The sequence below is a fragment of the Oncorhynchus keta genome, chromosome 35, assembly GCF_023373465.1.
Source record: "Oncorhynchus keta strain PuntledgeMale-10-30-2019 chromosome 35, Oket_V2, whole genome shotgun sequence".
In the NCBI taxonomy this organism is placed as follows: domain Eukaryota; kingdom Metazoa; phylum Chordata; class Actinopteri; order Salmoniformes; family Salmonidae; genus Oncorhynchus; species Oncorhynchus keta.
The window spans coordinates 21709522-21721589 of NC_068455.1; the positions used below are offsets into that span (position 1 = coordinate 21709522).

Genomic DNA, 12068 nt, shown 5'->3' on the forward strand with positions numbered 1-12068 from the left:
TATATATATATATATATATATATATATGTAATCATCATCAAATGAATTAATGTGATGCATGTCAACTGTGTTATAAGTATAAATGTGTTCCAAAAACAATTCGATGCACTGAATTAGGCTAATCTTAAAGCACTTAAAATGTACTTTTAGCAACATTGAATTATAATACAAGTGATTTATAAGATTATAAATGTGTCTGTACTAGTTTGAAGAAAAATAATCCCATGTAGAAAATGTCTGGCTCCCCTGTAAATAACCTTTTTCAAATCTGGCCCCCATAAGAATACTGTAGTATAGCCCTGTGATACAGTATGTCTGGATAAAGCAACGGTGTTGTCCTATAGCAGTGATGGTGATAGAATGAGTCAGTCCTTCATGCTGTTAAGCTGTAGCAGCTCTAATGACCAGTTATGTTTCACCATCACCCATCTGTACTGAGCTGTCTGTAGAGTAAGCTCTGATCTAAAGTGAAAAATCCTCTGAAATGAAGACTCTGATCCTCCTTTCAGCCACCGAGGGGAAACGGTTCAGGGTATGGACTCGTTGTCTGTTAGTCTCTCTGTGCTGGACAAGACCAGAACATGTTCCTCCATCATTGTGCTTCTGTCTACACTTCCACCGTAAGGTGCTGTAATCAGAAAGCTTCAATTAGACTCAGGCATACACTTGAGGCTTTATAGAGGATTATTATCTTCTAACAAACAATTGAGTCAAATTTGGACAAAACCTTTTGATATTCACAGCAAAGTTTTTTCCTAAGTTTATAGTTGATGGGCCTTTATTCTAGTCAGTTGATTGATCAAATGAGAAAATAATTCATTGCACAATGTAAATTTCATTCGGAAACATTATGAAACAGTGCAGAATCTATGTTAGATAGATAGCCTAAATCTTACTTGCTCAGAGCTATTTTGCAAGCCAATGTTTTTCATCAGTACATGTCATATATAAACCGTCACAATTGGATGTTTGAGGTGGGTTAAGAATTCAGGTTAAGTATGCTAATAGGGATACTGCATGCCGTTGAGTCCCACCTGGGATTTCATCCTAAGACCTTGTTGTAGTTTCAGTTCCCAGTGTGTACTCCCCTGCCACACCACTACACATCAGTCTTCCAACATGCCATGCCAGCTCTTGTCCTGTCAGGGAAAAGAGGCCTTGCCATGATAAATGAGCAGCAGTGTGAGAGCTGTCAAAGAGCAGGCAAGCCAAAGGGCCCCATGCATCCATCCTTCTCTTTCTGTGTCAAGTGGAAGAGATTCCTCAGACAAGGACCCACAGTAGCTGCCACTGCTCCTCACAATAAGGCCAATTATTGGGTGTTAAACCCCGGGGTTATTGACAATGTCAATCAAGTTGGACAGTAATCCAGATATGTTAAGTCACATGTACAATACTAAAAGGTCTAGTTTCAGTGCACATTTAACACAAGGGCAAGTAGTGTACCAATGTCAGTGAAATTGTCTGTAACACTGAACTTCTAGCATTCACCTTGTTTGCATCATAGTTGTCTTCTCATCCAACTTATATTACAGGAGTGGTTGAATAACAGCTCCTCTAAGGCTGCAAAAAACTACATAAATCAATCAACCAACCATTTTGAAAAACAAATTTAATTGAATGATTGATGTATTGGCTCCAGTAGCTACCCCCCATTTTATCTCATATAAGAAAATGAAAGGATGGATTCTTCTGATCCTGTGGGAGATACGTGTATCATAAGCCTGAGCTGTTGTTTGAACCAAAACAAATTAGTCAATGTAGGACCACTGGCAGTATTTTGGACTAGAGCCTTCTCGGTCTGAAGACATTGTAACGGCTGTCCTCGGAAGGATGAGCCCAAGGCGCAGCGTTCCTTGAGTTCCACATAATATTTATTGTTGAAGTGAAACTCTTAGACAAAACAAAACAATAAAGAAAACAACGATCGACCAGCTTCGTAGTGCAAACTACCTGGTCACAATTGAAGAACAAGATCCCACACAGAAGGGGGGAAGCTACCTAAGTATGATTCCCAATCAGAGACAACGATAGACAGCTGTCCCTGATTGAGAACCATACCTGGCCAAACACAAAGAAATAGAAAACATAGAAACATGTACATAGAATGCCCACCCAAATCACACCCTGACCAAACCAAAAATAGAGACATAAAAAGCTCTCTACGGTCAGGGCGTGACAGACATATAGTTTGAACTGCATTTTCATTACAAACATAAACAACAAGTTATTATTTTTCTCCTGTCCCAACTTTTTGTGAAGGTAAGTATCGCTTCAAAACACATTTTCCTGATTCATCTTTAATACTCCTTTGTGTGCTCAAAATCAGTCTAAATAAAATAAAATATTATTTGTCACATGCGCCAAATACAACAGGTGTAGACTTTACCATGAGATGCTTACTTACGAGCTCTTTCTCAAAGATGCAGAGTTAAAAATAAGAAAATAAAAACACAAGGACTAAAATACACAAGACTGAAACCTTATAAAGGGAGATCTTGTACCATATCAATGTGCAGACGGTATTAGGTAATTGAGGTAGATATGTACATGTAGGCAGGGGTAAAGTGACTAGGCATCAGGAGCGAAGAAAGCACAAATAAAAATTGCTTAATAGGTTGTGCATCCATACCACTTCGTAATTAACTGTAGTGTCATGTCATGCAGCTAGATCGGCCTTTAATTTTTTTACACAGATTTGAACTGCAGGGATTAAGTGATTTATTAATAACGTGATTGTGCTTGCATGTGTTTGTGACACAGAGAGAGAGAGAGAGAGAGAGAGAGAGAGAGAGAGAGAGAGAGAGAGAGAGAGATAAAAGATAGAGAGAACAAATTTTCCCAATATACTTGTGCTTGTGTAATTTAGTCACCTAAAACAGGATGCGGTAGGTAATAAAAGAGTAGGGAGACAAACAATGACAAACATAACAAATACACATTAAGCCACATATGAAGGCGCCAGCAAATTAGTAGCCATAACATATAGTATGATTCAAAGTTGTCTATCCTATTTTAGGGAGTCAAACAACAAAGCATTCATAATAAGAAGAGATCATGAATCAGTTAATCATTACACTCATTAAAAAGCCTCATCGCTGTGGGTAAGAATAACCATGTTCTTACAATGATTACCAACCAGTGAAGGCTCCTCAGAGGAGGAAGGGGAACACCATCCTCCTCAGTGAATTTCATAAAAATGTAAATGGTAAAACATTAAAAAAGTTATGCTTTTAGATGTAACTATTTAAATATAATCACATCACCAAATTATTGATTAAAACACACTATTTTGTAAAGAAGGTCAACAGTAGCCTCAACAGCACTCTGTAGGGTAAGCACCATTGTGCAGCCGGAGGACAGCAATCTTCCGTCCTCCTCTGAGTACATTGACTTCAATATAAAACCTAGGAGGCTCATAGTTCTCACCCCCTTCCACAGACTTACACAATAATTATGACAACTTCCGGAGGATGTCCTCCAACCTATCAGAGCTCTTGCAGCATGAACTGACATGTTGTCCACCCAATCAAAAGATCAGATAATTAATCTAGTACTGAAATCATAAGCTACACTGCAATGCATAAAATATGGTGAGTAGTTGACTCAAAGAGAGAGAAAGACAATAGTTGTACAGTTTTGAAAAAAAATGAAGGAGAAGAAAGAGAGAACTTGAAATATAGAGAGACTATCATTTTTTTCACTTTCAGTTTCACTTACTCAGCTAGCAACTGCAGCGAGCTAGTTTAGCCTATTGAAACACCCTGCTCAATCAGAAGGATTCTGTTGCATCCCGGTTAAAGGAGGTGGGTTCTTTTTAGATATTGCAAAGAGAAACTCGACAGTATAAAGCATTGACATCACAAAGAGGTTTATTTCATACATGACAGAAGATACAACATAGCCGGTTCATCTGCACACTTGAATACCTTGGCCTGCCAATTAAACTATGCTCATCCAATCTGATAGATATTTCCAATATTACACATTGAACACGTGCATACCATTTTAAACAGGTGTGCATAATAAATGCTGCTTATCTCTCAAACACTACATATTCTATGTTAGCTAGTCGGCTGTGACTTTCCAATACAACGCTGGAACTCTTCCAAGTCAAGGTAAGCTTTTGGTTTTAGTAATTTATTGCCACCGGTGTAACTGTTAACTGACTCTACACTGTAACATTACAGCATGATTGTAGGGGGTTTACTAATGTGTTAGTTTTATTAGCTATGCTGACTATGATGTTACTTTAGCTAATATGGTGACAACAATGTAGGCTGTGTGTAGCAGTTATGATATGGTTTGGCATGGAAAGGTTTTTTCACCTGGTCACATACAGCTAATGTGTTGTACATTGAAGTCCACAAGCGAAGGGAGGAGAGTGCATGGGTGCGAGAAGGAGTACAACGTGTCTGTGTTTACTCTCTGATCAGGGGTGTATTCATTCCACCGATTCTGTTGAAAAATGTTTCTTAAACGGAAGCAAACGGAACAAAACTGGGTTAAACATTTTTAACGTTTGCAACTATTGGACTAATGATTACATCCTATATCAGCTAAATGTAGGCAAGAGTGTGCAAGGTGTGTACATGTGTCACTATCTGTCACCTCAAATTTGTCTCTCGACCTGTGCACACCTACGTTGTAAACTTTAATTCATAGGCTAGATTGTAGCAACCTCATGTCGGGTATAGGGACAATTTGAGTATAATGTAGCAGCCTAAACCTATCGCTGTTACATTGAACTGGGTGAATGGAATATGAATGACAGTCATCCAATATGCTGTAATAGAAATAAGGCCATGCTAATGAAAAAAATGTGTCCTCCCTCATCTTAAACCGCACTGACCGCCACTGATATGAACACTATGGATAGCGCCCTCAAATGTGTGTACTACTTTCTGATTTATAAGCATTCCACCCAAGCCTGACCATAGTGAATGCCTGAAACATATCGCCCCCAGCCATACATTGATGCACACAGTGATGGCACTGAGGGGGAGTGGATGTTGAGTTTATGCTTTGACACATTGCAGCTATTAGCTGAGGAGAGGGCTGTTTCTGACGGCTGCTGAGTGTGATTGGTTGACAAGATGGCTCTGAGAAAATGAAATGCTGTGTGCTGACACACCAGTCAAGGCTAGTTCATGTCTGAGAAACAGTAGGAGATAGAACCCTATCTTTACCCTCCCACTCTCCAAGTGCCCTTTTGCATGGTGCTATACTTTTTTGGGGGGGGCATACAGTTGTTGTCGTTATTGTTCTGAACCAACTGCCCCCAAGTCATTGTGATATCGAGTTTGCCACCCCCCACCCCCACCCCTACCCCTCCCTGTACGGAGCTCACATGTGCCCAGTTGTTCCTTTTTCCCCAGTATGCCCTGTATGCAGATTGCGCACGCCGTGCCAGATTGCGCACACATGCATGGCTTGAAATGTGGTCACTGGTCAGGTGTGTGTAGCAAACTACCTAGTTTAAATATTAACAGTACCGCCACAGCAGCATTATATTTGATTAACACTTGATAACACTTGATTTACATCGTCATCATCATTCATCATCATCATCATTCAGTCAGGTTGGCTGATAGCCTATTAGCAGCAGCCCTTCATAATTGATTTCCTTATAGAAGCACAGCAGCGGGTGATGGAGGTGCTGCAGCAACCCTCATACATTTTATAAATAAAAAGTTATACAATGACTGCTGTCCGTTGACATGAAATCATTCAGAATAACCTACTACATGAGTAGGCCTAGGGATCAATAGCTTTTTTTTTAAATAGGCTAGCTGCAGATTTTGTGTAGCCAATTAACAAGTCAGAAACATGCTGCAAATCTGTCAGTGAACAGCATGCAGACTAAACAGGCCTTTCGCAATATGTCAAATACAATCGCAGGAAAACACAGGTTGGAAAGCAAATTGCACCCGCTCAAAAGTGAATATTCTAATCTGTCTGCTGTCGGCTACCAAAAGATTTTATAAACTTCCAAATAGGCCTATTGAGAGAACATTGTTTTACAAAGTAAAACAAGAGAGAGGTAGGCTTTTGGCAGGAGAGCATTGCGGCCATCGCTGGCAAGTAAGCTGCGCATCATTGTGTGAGTCAGTGAAACTAAAAAGCTTTTATAGGATAACAATTTCCTCCTCATGTTGCATAATGTGTATCTCCACACACCTAGGCCTGGGCCATTGATGGAATCAAGACAAATTGTTTAAATTGATCTCAGATTCTCAGTTCTCAATTTTCCATTGGTTTTGTCTTGTCTTCCTTCACACCTGGATCCAATCCCATCAATTACATGTTGTGTATTTAACCCTCTGTTTCCCCTCATGTCCTTGTCGGATATTGTTTTGATTGTATGTGAGGTGCTATTTAGTGTTGGTGTGCGATGGGTTTTGTACCCACTTTGTTATTTTGTACATTTTGGTTGTTTTGGAGTTTTGTCAGCATTTATTGAACAACTCCGTTTATACCAGGTTATTCTTCACCATCTGGGCGCCGCCATGGATCGCGTTATCCAGACTGTGGAAAGCTGGAAGAGACGGGGAGTTCTTCCAGCGCCTCCACCAGCACAACCGGAGTCTCTCCTGAGCACCCCTTTCCTGCCTGATCTCAGTGGGATCCGTCTCTCCTTGCCACAGGAGTACGGCGGGAGTGCTGCCAACTGCCAGGGAATCCCCCTTCAACTATCGTGCCGCACCAGGAAAGCCCTGGAGTTGGCCAGCGCCATGTGGAGAGAGGGAGATGCGAACCATTTTGAACCATTTTGAGGGGTTCACCCGCCGTTTCCGGGCAGTCTTTGACCACCCGCCCGAGGGCAGAGCGGCGGGTGAGCGCCTCTACCATATGAGGCAGGAGACGAGGAGCGCCTAGGAGTTTGCCCTGGAGTTTAGAACCCTGGATGCCGGCATGGGATGGAATAACAGGGCCCTGATCGACCACTAGAGCTGCAATCTGCCCAAGGACGTCTGTCGGGAGCTGGGCTGCAGAGACACCACACTCACTTTCGACCAGCTGGTGGACCTGTCCGGCTGGACAACCTGCTGGCTACTCGCTGACGTCCGGATCGGGGTCTGGTGGTTCCGTCCTCCCGCACCCCCTCTCCGATACCCTTGGAACTGGGAGAGGCGGTGCGCAGGGAGACCAGAGGTGGTTTCCGCTCGTGCAACATCTGTGGCAGCAGAGGTCACACTGCTGGTCGGTGCCGGGTTGGTTCCTCTGGGAATCGAAGCAGCAGGCAGGGCGCTCTGGCGTCACCCCAGATGAGCTGGTACTATTCTCACCCAGAGTCCTCTGTTGCACGTATGTTTGTGTCTGTCACTTTTTCGGAGTTTTCCCCGCATTCCCAACATAAGTCGCTCGTAGATTCAGACGTGACTGGGAATTTCATTGATAGAGTGTTAGCTCATAGTTCAGGGACCCCCCTTGTTCCCATGGATGTGCCCTTCCCCGTTCACGCCTTCGATTGTCGACCATTAGGGTCAGGGTTAATTAGGGAGGTCACCGCTCCTTTGGGCATGGTGACGCAGGGAGGTCACATGGAGAAAATTTGTCTTTTCCTTATTGACTCTCCTGCGTTTCCTGTGGTGCTAGGCCTACCCTCGTTAGCTTGTCATAACCCCACTGTTTCTTGGCCACAGAGGACATTCACGGGGTGGTCGGGAGAGTGCTCAGCTAGGTGGTTAGGGGTTTCCGTTGGTGCTACTACGGTGAAGAGTCCAGACCAGGTCTCCACCGTGCGCATTCCCCCTGAATATGCCGATTTGGCTCTCGCCTTCTCTAAAAAGAAGGCGACTCAATTACCATCTCATGGACGGGGTGATTGTGCGATAGATCTCCTGGTAGACGCTGCACTTCCCAGGAGTCACGTGTATCCCCTCTCACAGGCGGGGATGGAGGCTATGGAAACATATGTCTCCGAATCCCTGCGTCTGGGGTATATTCGGTCCTCCACTTCTCTTCGAGTTTCTTTTTTGTGAAGAAGGAGGGAGGTCTGCGTCCGTGTATTGACTACCGGGGTCTAAATCAGATCACGTGGAGGTATAGTTACCCGCTACCGCTCATAGCCACAGCGATAGAGTCAATGCACGGGGCGCGCTTCTTCACCAAACTAGATCTCAGGGGCGCTTACAATCTGGTGCATATCCGAGAGGGAGACGAGTGGAAGAACGCTTTCAGTACCACTGCTGGGCACTATGAGTACCTTGTCATGCCGTACGGGTTGATGAAAGCACCATCGGTCTTCCAAGCTTTTGTACACAAGATTTTCAAGGATTTTCAAGGGTGTAGTGGTGTATATTGATGACATTTTGATATACTACGCTGCACGCTCCAAGCATGTGTCCCTGGTGCGCAGGGTGCCTGGTCGCCTGTTGGAGCATGACCTGTACGACAGGGCTGAGAAACGCCTGTTCTTCCAACAGTCCGTCTCCTTCCTAGGGTATCGCATTTCCACGTCAGGGGTGGAGATGGAGGGTGACCGCATTGCAGCCGTGCTTAATTAGCCGACTCCCACAACGGTAAAGGAGGTGCAGCGATTCTTAGGGTTTCCCAACTACTACAGGACGTTTATCCGGGGTTTTGGTCAGGTAGCGGCTCCCATTACTTAACCTCTGAAGGCACTTGCAGTGGACAGCTGAGGTGGACAGGGCTTTCAGTCCCCTGAGGGCTTTGTTTACCTCAGCTCCCGTGCTGGCCCATCCAGATCCCTCTTTGGCATTCATAGTGGAGGTGGACGCGTCCGAGGCTGGGATAGGAGCTGTGCTATCTCAGCGCTCAGGTACTCCACCGAAGCTCCGTCCTTGTGCCTTCTTCTTGAAGAGGCTCAGCCCGGCGGAGCGAAACTATGACGTAGGTGACCGGAAGTTGTTGGCTGTCGTCAAGGCCCTGAAAGCGTGGAGACGTTGTCTTGAGAGGGCTAGACACCCTTTTCTCATCTGGACTGACCACCGCAATCTGGAGTACATCTGGGCGGCGAGGAGATTGAACCCTCGCCAGGCAAGGTGGGCCATGTTTTTGATCCATTTTGTGTTTACCCTTTCTTACAGACCAGGCTCCCATGACGTTAAGGCAGACGCATTGTCCAGGCTGTATGACACAGAGGAGTGGCCCATGGATCCCACTCCCATACTCCCCGCCTCTTGTGAATGAATATGTGTTGATATGACAGCAGCAACAATTGTCAGCTAGTGCTTACATGGTGTGCAATGACAGTTGGAGTATCTCCATGTCACATAAACAATGAAAGCTGGTGAGTACGTTGCTGATGTTTTTTGCTTGAGATGTACAGGGTCTGCTTTCTCAATGATGACATTGTCACCTGCTTATTCTATCTAAATGGTGCCATCCCTTTCTCTCCCCTGTCTCACAGTTTCATTTGGTGGTGTCATGGGCCCCTGCTCAGTGCGCACCGTTCTGGGGTATTTTGCGTTTTGGCCTCTGAGGTTTAGATTCAGGATGAGGCTCAGAATCTGAAGAATAATCCTCAGAGATGTCATGATTATTTTCTTAATTTTCCCCACTTTCTGAGTCATTTTCATTCAGATTTTGTAGCAATGCTAACGCAGCATGTGCATCCATTCGTCTTGGTTTACTTGCCATTGTAAATGATGTACAGTCTCACTATACTCAAAGTAGGCCAGAGTAGAGACTGCTTGGATTTGGTGGATTGATATAGTGTAGTGCATACCATTTTGAGATTATAAATAGAATAGATCAATACAAAATAATGTTATTCATTCACAATTGGTGATTACATACCTGAAGCTATGCATTGTTCACTTCCCCTCGCTCATCAACTGACATTCTCCCTGTTACTTCATTTATTTTATCCGTCGTTATGTATGTTTCAGTGTAGTTTAAGTTCTGTTTCGAGGCAATTATCGGGGTGATTATCAACTGGGCACGGCATCTTCAACTATCACGAGAAGGAGGGCCCTGCTGTCGGGAGGAGGGGCAATGGGGGAAAACCATTAAAAAATGGCATGCCCTCCCAACTGCAGTTCTGTTTGTGATATTACTATTCTAACGACAGTGTGTTAAATAGACTTCTTTAGGAAAAATCAAGGACAAAGGGGGGCATGATTTAAAAAAAATTGCTTTAGTGGATTTAGCGGTGTTAAGTCAAGTTTTACCTAAACTTAGTGGTGGTTATTGACACAAATGATCTGACTGTTCCTCCTTACCGTTCAATATGTCTCCTTAGTGATTCATTATTCAGGGTTGATTGCAGCTGTCACAGAAATTACCTGGCTGAGAGCCCTCGGGTTACTGTACTGTTCACCTACAGGAGTGAGGTATGGTGTTCAGTGTCAGTATCTGACCCTTCTCTCTCTTCTGGCCAGGTGACTAGGATGTGCCAGCTATATTGACACTATAAACACTACTTGAAATGAGTGATGACTGACAAGCAAATTAACATAATCAAAACTGATATATTAGCTAGCTTGTTGTAAACATGAAATTAAAGGCCCCCCGAGGATTTACAGGAACCACATATTATATCCTTACACAACTCACCTCTGTAATTGACTTTAAGGCAACCATGATCTGTATATACTATTACAGTTGTAATGATATGTCACTACAAAATAGGTGCCCTATGTGAGGACAATTAACACCATTGTAATTGTGCTGCTACAAATACCATGGACAAAGAAAGTCATTTTTCTTTTATGTATTCTTGCTCTCTGAGAGATATTGTCGTCAATATCATATACATGCAGTACATAGTCAGTATTGGGTTTTTAAAACAATTTATACCATGGAATTGTTGAATGCTCATTTGATATTGGCTTGAAGGGCATTATAGAGTGTGGATTATTTCCCTATAATGCCGAGTATAATTCAATGGCTATGAAGTTATTTCTTACATGTTGCATATTTTAGCTGCTTTTTAAAGCAGAAGTCGAATTGAAAACATTATTGCCATTGTTTAATTAGATTTTCATAATAGCAAGCTAGGACTGATTGTTTGGTTAGCTAAACTAGCATGTTTGTTTGGTTACCGAGGCAACTTCTGTAGCTATTTAGTTAATGTGCTAGCTACTTCAGCGGATTTTGTAGAAATAAACACATATCTTGTATGTTTAGTGTTTTACTATATTTGGCACATTTAACGAATGCGCCGAGAGTCGAGAAGCAAGTACAGGGAGTGAGTGTTTAACATAATAAAAGGAACAGAAAACAAGAAACACGAACAAATCACTGACATGGAACAGAGTCAATAACACCTGAGGAAAGAACCAAGGGGAGTGACAAATATAGGGAAGGTAATCAAGGAGGTGATGGGGTCCAGGTGAGTGTCATGAAGCGCTGGTGTGTGTGATTTTTAAAAAATGTAACCTTTATTTAACTAGGCAAGTCCGTTAAGAACAAATTCTTATTTACAATGACGGCCTAGGAACAGTAGTGACAGGTGTGCGTAATAATCAGCAGCCGGGTGACCTAGAGGCCGGAGAGGGAGTATACGTGACATCACATAGGTGGGACCTAGCTTCTCCATCCATGATAGTGGTCAGTAGGGTCAGTGGTGGAAAAAGTACTCAATTGTCATACTTGAGTAAAAGTAAAGATACCTAAATAGAAAATTACTCAAGTAAAAGTAAAATACTACTTGAGTAAAAGTCTAAAAGTACTTGTATCAAAAGAAAATGGAATTGCTAAAATGTACTTTAGTATCAAAAGTAAAAGTGTTAACCATTTCAAATTCCTCATATTTAGCAAATCAGACGGTACAATTGTGTTTTTATATTTTCATTGGTGAATAGCCAGGGGCACAACAACAATCAGACATAATCTGCAAACAAAGCAGTTGTGTTTAGTGAGGCCGCCAGATCAGAGGCAGTAGGGATGACCCAGGGATATTTTCTTGTTAATTAAGTTTGTGAATTGGACCATTTTCCTGTCAAAATGTAACGGCTACTTATGGGTGTCAGGGAAAATGTATGGAGTATAAAGTACATTATTTTCTTTAAGAATGTAGTGAAGTGAAAGTAAAAGTTGGCACAAATATGAATAGTAAAGTCCAGATACCCCCAAAAGGGACTTAGGTAGTACTTTAA

The 12068-nt window shown here is 42.8% G+C and overlaps 1 long non-coding RNA gene across 1 annotated transcript; it reads right to left on the bottom strand.

The window, feature by feature from the left end:
• Positions 1-302: 302 nt before the first annotated feature.
• On the bottom strand, positions 303-1935 carry LOC118368011 (uncharacterized). Its single transcript, XR_004822249.2, has 3 exons — positions 1492-1935; positions 1035-1139; positions 303-628 (listed from the first exon to the last, which is right to left on the bottom strand). It is a non-coding gene; the product is annotated as an uncharacterized LOC118368011 (long non-coding RNA).
• Positions 1936-12068: the final 10133 nt, after the last annotated feature.